The sequence below is a fragment of the Ictidomys tridecemlineatus genome, chromosome 1 (genome assembly GCF_052094955.1).
Source record: "Ictidomys tridecemlineatus isolate mIctTri1 chromosome 1, mIctTri1.hap1, whole genome shotgun sequence".
Taxonomy (NCBI): Eukaryota; Metazoa; Chordata; class Mammalia; order Rodentia; family Sciuridae; genus Ictidomys; species Ictidomys tridecemlineatus.
In genome coordinates, this window is record NC_135477.1 from 68,721,213 (window position 1) to 68,729,938 (window position 8,726).

The following is an 8,726-nucleotide window of genomic DNA, read 5'->3' on the forward strand; positions in this document are numbered from 1 at the left end:
AACTTACATGTTTCTCTTTTCCCCCACCTTCTCCTCCCTGATCTTCTTTGCCCTAACCTTCTCCTCCTGATTTTCTTTCCCCTGCCCTTCTCCTCCCTGATCTTCTGTTTTTCTCTTCCCTAAACTTCTCCTCCCTGTTCTTTTCCCCCTCCCTGGTCTCCTCCTCTGGGTTCTTCTTTTCTTTCCTCTTTTCTGATGCAACATGCCCCACATTACATCATTCCCTACAGCTTACTTGTCATAAATCCGTTTATTTTATTCCTGTCTTGCCGGCTCTTTATTCCTGCTTTTGAAAAACCAGGCTCTACCTCAGAGCAAAGCCTGTCCAAGAAAGGGACATGACCTTTGTTTTTAGAAAAACCCACAGAGCACTCTTAGGCACATTCCCATCCTGCTAAGTTGTTTATCTACAAATAACAAGAGAGGTCTGCTGGGCCACATGTCCCTGACTATTCAGGCTAGGTGGGGACCCCTAGCAACTCCCTAGCAGCCACCAGTCAGCATGAGACAGGGAAATACCTGGGATGCCAGATGACCCTCCCAGTAGTTTATGGTATTGGGAAACCATGTACTTTAGCAGGAACACCCCTCTTGGCATAAACCAATCAGTTCAAATGAATCCCCCTCTTGTAGTAACCAATCATCAGTACCCAACTTGTTCCCCCCAGTGAAGGTGCTAATCATGTTTTAGAGTTGTTATTTGATTTTCCTGCAGTGTGTAATGATTTGCCAAGAGATGCTATGATGTATGTGGGGGTCCCTGCCTTCTCCAAAGAGTGTATAAAACTGCTGCAAACCCTCGGCTCGGGGCCTCTCAGCGTCACCAGTTGCTGTGTGTGTGCAGAGGACCCAGCTAGCTCCCAATAGACACCTCTTTGCTGCTTATATTGGTCTTGGTCTCTGGTGGTCTTTGGGGGGTCCAGATTTCGAGCATAAAACCACTCTCTCTCTCTCCCCTTTTCCCTATCTAAAGGTCCTCTATTTTTCCTATGCTCCCCCCACCCCATCCCCATTATAAATCATCATCCTTTTATCAGACAATACATTCTGCATTTGAATTTTTAGGGTCTGCTGATTCAGCATTTTATTCTCCAACTTCATCCATTTACTTGCAAATGCCATGATCTTTTTTTCTCCTTTAATGGTGAGTGATATTCCATTGTATGCCACATTTTCTTCATCCATTCATCTAATGAAGGGTATATCTAGGTTGGTTCCACAATGTAGCTATTGTGAATTGTGCTGCTAAACATTGATGTGGCTGCGTCCTTGTAGTATGCTGCTTCTAAGGCCTTTGGGTATAAACCCAGGAGTGGGATACCTGGATCCAATGGTGGTTCCATTATGAGTTATCCAAGGAATCTCCATATTGCTTTCCATATTGGCTGCACCAATTTTCAGTCCCACCAGCAATGTGTGAAGGTGCCTTTTTACCTCACTTCCTTGCAAAAACTTATTGTTGTTTTTATCCTTAAGAGCTGCCAGAGATGTTGACCATTTTTTCATATATTTGTTGAGTGATTGTATATCATTTTCTGAGAAATGTCTGTTCAGTTCTTTATTCATTGGGATATGTGTTTTTTAAACACATATATTAAACATAAATATGGCCTATTTATTCATTGGGATATGTGTTTTTTCAGTATTAAGAGTTTTGAGGTCTTTATATAGATTTTTATATATAAATTTATATAGATGACTGCTCTATCTGATTTGTGTGTGGTAAAACTTCCTCCTATTCTGTAGGCTCTCTGTTCACCTCACTTATTTTTTCTTTTGCTGCAAAGAAGCTTTTTAGTTGGAATCCATCTGATTTATTGATTCTTGATTTTATTTCTTGCACTATAGCAGTCTTATTAAGGAAGTTGGGGCCTAGTCTCACATGATGAAGATTGGAGCCTACTTTTTCTTCGGTTAGACCCAAGGTCTCTGGCTTAATTCCTAGGTCCTAGTTCCACTCTGGATTGAGTTTTGTGCATGGTGAGAGACTGGGGTTTTAGTTTCATTTTGTTGCCTATGGATTTCCAGTTTTCCCAGCACCGTTTGTGAAGAGGCTATCTTTTCTCCAAAGTATGTTTTGGGCACCTTGGTCTGATAGAAGATAATTGTAATTTAGTGGGTTAGACTCCGTGTCCTCTATTGTGTACCATTGGTCTACCAGTCTGTTTATATACACAAGGGAATGTTACTCAGCAATCAAAGAGAATACCATCACGGCATTTGCAGGTAAATGGATGGAGATGGAGGGGATGATGCTAAGTGAAGTCAGCCCATCCCAAACAAACGGATGCCAAGTGTTTTCTCTGATATAAGGAGTCTGGGATGGGGAGCATGGGAGGAAGAGATGAACTCCAGATAGGGGAGAGGAGTGGGAAGGGAAGGTAGGGGGCAGGCGGTTAGAAATGATGTTGGAATGTGATGGACATCGTTATCCAAAGTACACGTATGAAAACATAAGTTGGTGTGAATATACTTCATCTACAAGCACTGTAGTGAAAAATTGTACATTCTGCTGTCATATATAAAAAATTTAGTAGTGAAAATAAAATAAAAATGATAGAATACAGAAAATAGTGGTTACCAGAGCCCAGGAAGGGAATAGGGGAGGGACCATGGCAAGAGGATGGTTAATAGGTATGAGGGGTGCCCTTGGATAAGAGAAATGACTTACTTTTAGTATTCCACAGCATGATAGGATCGATGTGACTGACAACAATATGAAATATCTCAAAATACCTGATTGAGGGTGTATCTCAGTGGTAGAATAATTGCTGAGTATGTACAATGCCCTGGGTGCAATCCTCAGTACTGGAAGGGGGAAACCTGATAGGGTTTTGAACATTCCCAAAACGAAGGAGTGATACATGTGTGAGTGACATATATGCCAATCACCCTGATCTGATCATTACGCTTGGAACACAGGTATTAAGATGCCACACTGAAAACTACCCAATAAGATCAATGAACCCATTCACCCTACGGGGCAAATGGCAAAGTACCCCTTAATGTGTTCTGATGAAAGAGAAACTAAAATAGACTTTGAAAGGAAAGACCTGGGTTCTTGTACAGTAATCCTTTTTTTCTGTTTTTTTTTTTTTTTTTGGTACAGGGAATTGAACACAGGGGCACTCAACCACTAAGTCACATCCCCAGCCATATTTTGTATTTTATATATATATATTTTATTTTGAGACAGGGTCTCACAGAGTTGCTTAGTGCCTCTCTAAGTTGCTGAGGCAGGCTTTGAACTCATGATCCTCCTGTCTCAGCCTCCAGAGCCGCTGGGCTGTCATCCTCTTTTTTATTTTAGTAGTCATTTTACCTACAGAGGCCTCAAGCCCATATTAGCAAACTTAGGTTAATTTTATCTGCTCCCTGTATTTCACAGTAACGTTGGGGAACTCACGATTGTAGGAGTACAGAAACACTGAAGACCATTAGTTATATTTGTCTTTACACTTTTTTTTTTCCTTTTTCAAGTCTTTGCTATGTATACAGCACAATTCTGAGAAAATAGGAAACACAGGGCACGGTCCTGTCCCCTGGAACTTAAGGAATCTGGGTAAAGAAACCATGGAACTACTGGAAGGTAATCCACTGTAAAGGTCCCCCAGAGGCAATAAGCTGGAATACAAAGGGAAGATTTTACTGAAGTTGCAACAGGGGTTCACTGGATGCTTTGTCTACATCCCTTGTGGCTTTGAAACTGACATGTTTGTTTCTCTTTTCCCCCACCTTCTCCTCCCTGATCTTGTTTGCCCTAACCTTCTCCTCCTGGTTTTCTTTCCCCTACCCTTCTCCTCCCTGATCTTCTGTTTTTCTCTTCCCTAAACTTCTCCTCCCTGTTCTCTTCCCCCTCCCTGGTCTCCTCCTCTGGGTTCTTCTTTTCCCTAATCTTTTCCTTCCTGATCTCTCCTCCCTGATCTCACTTTCTCTGAATCACCTCTATAAAAACCCCCTACTCCTGCTGAGGTGAGAACCATCGTTTCTCCTTCGCTGGCCAAGCAATAAACCATCCTTTCTCCTTCTCAAGAACGTTTTTTCTCTCTCGCTGGATTGGCATCAAGGCAAGGACAGCTTTCTACGCCAGGGACAGCTTTCTAGACCAAGGACAGCGTTCCACCACAAGGACCGGAGTACAAAATCATGGAGCCAGAGAAGGAGAAGACCGGGAGGCTGAACAGCCAGAGGAGACGGGTCCCCGACTGGCTCATGGGGAAGCCCGAGGCCAGGATACCGCGTTGGGATCTCGTGGACAGGCAGCCCGAGACCAAGAGAGCCCGGTTTTCTGGCATCGTAATGGCCGAAAACTGTGAAATAACCCACGAACAGCTATGTGAGCTGCTCAAGTATGCAGTTCTGGCTGCGCCCGTCATTGAGAGACCCAGGTGGTGCCAGCTTCTGTACGGAAAGCGACTGAGCAGAACAGTGGTTGTCATCCTTCAGGGGATGAGTCAACTCCACTTCTACAGGTTCTATTCGGAGTTTGGATTTCTTCGAAAAGCCTTCAGGCACAAATTCCGCTTGCCTCCTCCATCACCGACTTTTCTAGCTGATGTTATGGGGCTACCAAATCAAAGGGCTGGATATCTACCCAAGACCACGGGAGGATCTGTACCATCTGCCGGTCCAAAACCCAAGGTCGACCTGCAGAAGGACCCGGTCATTCAAAAGTATGGCTCTCAGAAGGTGGGCTTGCTGCGATGCCTTCTGACAGAGGAGGAAATGAGGACCTTTGACTTTCCCTTACAAGGTTCTCCCGACTGTGAGAACTTTGTAACGACCAGATGTGATGGGTCTGTCACAGAGAACAGCCCTCTCTTCGGGCTGGACGGAGAAATGTGCATCACGTCCAAGGGGAGAGAACTAACCCGCATCTCACTGGTGGCCGAAGGAGGCTCGTGTCTCCTGGATGAGTTGGTGAAGCCCGATGAGGAGATTGTGGACTACGCCACCTGCTATTCGGGGATCACGGAGGAGATGCTTAAGCTGGTGACGACGAAACTGAAAGACGTTCAGAGGCGGTTAAAAGCACTGCTTCCTCCTGATGCGGTCTTGGTAGGCCATTCCCTAGACGTGGATCTCCGGGCACTGAACATGATCCACCCACATGTCATCGACACCTCGTTGCTTTATGCCAGAGAGCGGGGCAGAAGATTCAAGCTCAAATTCTTGGCCAAAGCTGTATTGGGGAAGGACATTCAACGTTCGGAGAGGGACGGTCATGACCCCACAGAGGACGCTGCCGCGACCCTTGAACTGGCTCAATATTTTCTCCGGTATGGCCCAAAGAAGATTGCAGAACTCAATCTGGAGGCGCTGTGGAGAGCCCAAGACCCAAGAAATGTCAGAGAAAAGGTCCACTACACCTACAGAGGTGCTTTAGGATCTTTCGATCCGGGGCGTCACAAGCTCCTTTTTGTATCCCAAGAGACAGACGATATTGAACTCCCGTCTCCTGAAGATTGTGAGACTATTAAGTGCCTTTCCAACAGAGAGGTCTTTGAGCAGGCCAGAAGGCAAGTGCGCCTGTACCCCTTCAGCATTATTCGGTTCTCTTTGGAGCCTTTTTCACCTCTCCTCACTGAGGAAGTGAACCAAAGGATGAGGATCAAGTGGACAGAGATGTCCACTGTGTATGCTGGGCCACTGAGCAAAGATTGGAACCTAAGTGCTCTGAAGAGGCTGTTTAGGAGCTTTGGCCCAGTTCGTACAATGACTGCCGTTCTGGAAACGCATCAGCCTCATCTCTCCATAGAGTATGAAGTCCTGGAAGCTGCCCAGCTGGCCATCGAGTGCCTGAATGGCGTTCCCGTGGAAGGTGTATACATAAAGGTACAGAGACCAGTGACAGAACTCACTCTCGATGGTGACACACTGGTTAAGGAGCTGGAAGGAGATCCTGAGAACCGAGAAACCATTTATCTGTCTGGAGTAGGTAAAGATTTCTTAGGACATGTTCAGGAACTACCAAGGCTCTTTGGTGGCCTGGAAGCTGTGATCGTGCCACCAGATGCTCAAAGCAGGAGACAGGAAAAATACTGTTTCCTGAAGTTCAAAACTTTTGGCAATGCCCAGAGGGCCCTCCATGTCCTCACAGGCAAGGACTGGAAGCTGAAAGGCAGGCAGGCCCTAACCCCCAGGCACCTGCACGCGTGGCTTAGGAGCTCACCACCTGAATCAAGAAGGCCCGCAGGTCTGCGAGTGAGACCTCCTCCCTCGGAGCGGGAGACCTTGCAGAATTTACATGCGGAAAAGGCAAAGAGTGCAGCCTGGCGTTGGAGCCGCAAGATTGGAAGGCTCTACCAAAGCCTGAGCCCGGGTACCCTTTGCGTCATCCTCCTGCCAGGAACCACTAGCCCTCATGGATCCCTCTCTGGCCTGGGACTCATGGGAATAAAAGATGAAGAAGAGGAAAGCACCGGCCCAAGCATGGGTTTGTGAGTCGGCTCGCCACTTGCCTTTTCTCATGCTTCCTGGGCGATGGTGGAGAAGACGGTCAGGCTGCAGCTTCTGCAAAGACTGCCGGGCCTCTTGGTTCAGTGGACGGCTTTGTGTGGGACGTTGGTGTGCCGGCTAACGGGTCTAATCCACTTACATGGCATGCGCAAGTTTTCAATAAATGCCTAGAATTCAAGCCTTTCCTCATCTTAAGACAGGGTGGGTGGGGGAGCGGGAATGTAAAATGTAAAAAAAAAAAAAAATGTAAAATGGAAACAAAATAAATAAGACTTATACAATTAAACCAAAATAAATGTAAACGTGTTTGATATCTTCGGACGTTTAACATCCTATTCGTGCTATGTGACATTATTTTAAAAGTGGGATGGGATCTGAGTGGAGCGAATGAGCCCAGTGGTTATGTGGTTGAGTCTCGGAAACTGGTAAGCCTTGCAGCGTGGCTGACCATCTAGCTGAAGGGCAGATTGCAGAATTCAAAGAAGCTTTCCCACTATTTGACAGGAACGGGGATGGAACTATAGTATACTAACACAAAGGAATTGGGAAGTGTAATGAGATGGTCTCTTGGGTGGAATCCCACAGAAGTCCGAGTTACAGGACAGGATGAAGGGAGTAGCTGATGTGGTAATGGCAAAATTGACTTCCCTGAATTTCTGACAATGATGGCAAGAAAAAGGAAACACAGAGGCAGGGCACGATGTAACACGTGGGGCATGTTGCATCAGAAAGGAGGAAAAACTGAACTTGCTGTCTGCTTCTGGGTGGGTCCTGGGGCCACCTGTGGCTAAGAAAGCGCCTGGGGATCAGCCAGAAGGTGTTGCCTGGGCTGGGAGGAAAAACCAGATGATCTCTAGGATAGGCTCAGAACCCTTCCGCCCTCTGGACAGCTCGGGGTCTCCCATTATGGCCTGTGAGATGGGTGTACACGTGAACTCTCCCCACCCTGCCGACCTTTATCCTGATTGGCTCCTGTGCCTTGTATTAGCTCTGTGTGTTTTCTCAATAAACTGAGATCCTGCTTTGACTGGTCTCCCTGGCTTGTCTGATTGTCCTCCGATGGGGGAGGGCTGGATTAGGGAGGGGGGGGTCAGTTGGCCCTTCCTTTCTTGGTTCCTCATGGTCGGGGCGTGCTCTCCCAATCTCTCCCGCAGGCCAGGAGGGAAGCGGGTTGGGTGGGGTGGGGCTAAAAACCCTGACATCTGGCGCCCAACGTGGGGCATTAAGAAGTCTGTTCACCCAAAGTGAGAGTATCGCCAAGCCAAGCCAAGAGAGTTTCGAGGTAGGGGTCTCCCCGAAACGATGGGGCAATCTCACACTAAGTATGAGACCAGTATTGGGAAGCCATTGGTGAGGAGCAACTTTGGTCATAAGGAGTCAGTCCTCTCACTGCCCAGGAGGAGAAAGGCTTAAAGCCTCACGCTGACAATGGCCTCCTAGACCCTTTTGATGCCTGGCCTGGTCCTCTGGGTCCCGCACCAAGTGCTCCTGTCCTGGAACACTCGGTAGACAAGTCGGGAAGGGGAGCGGCCTATGCCATATTGTCACCCCTCCCCCCCAAGGAAATTCTCCACCCTCTTGTGAGAACCTAGAAAAGCTGGTTCAGCTGCCTTCTTGCAACACCAGTGATGACTCACCCCCATTGTGTATGGCCCTGTCTTGTTAAGACCAGCAATGAGATGACTCATCCCCATTGTGTATAGATTTCTTGGTAAATGCTAACCCTGGGCACAATAGAGGGGCCGGCCTTATGGTATTCCTGGGAGGCCCAAGATTTATTTATAGAAGCTCAATTCACAATAGCTAAACTATGGAACCAACCTAGGTTGGATAAAGAAAATGTGGTATGTAATATTTGATGGAATATCACTCAGTTTTAAAGAAGAAGGGAATTATGGTATTTCTGGGTAAATGGACTGAGTTGGAGAACATCATGCTAACGAAATAAGCCAATCCCATAAAACCAAAGGCGGAATGCGGTCTCTGATATGTGGATGCTAATTCACAATCAGGGCCAAGGTGCTAGGGAAGAATAAAGTTACTTTAGATTAGGTAGAAGAGAGTGAAGGGAAGGGAGGGGTATGGAGATAGGAAGAATCGTAGAATGAAACAGACATCATTACCTTACGTACACATAGGACTGCATGACCAATGTGATCTGACAACGTGTACAAGAAGAAAAATGAGGAATTATACCCTATTTATTTATGATATATCAAAATGCATCAATGCATTCTACTGTCAGGTATAACTAATTAAAACAGATT

General features: G+C 46.5%; 1 pseudogene; it reads left to right on the top strand.

Annotated features, from left to right (window-relative positions):
* The first annotated feature begins 4,146 nt into the window (after nt 1-4,146).
* On the top strand, nt 4,147-6,444 carry LOC144366275 (RNA exonuclease 5 pseudogene; annotated as a pseudogene).
* The last annotated feature ends 2,282 nt before the right edge of the window (nt 6,445-8,726 follow it).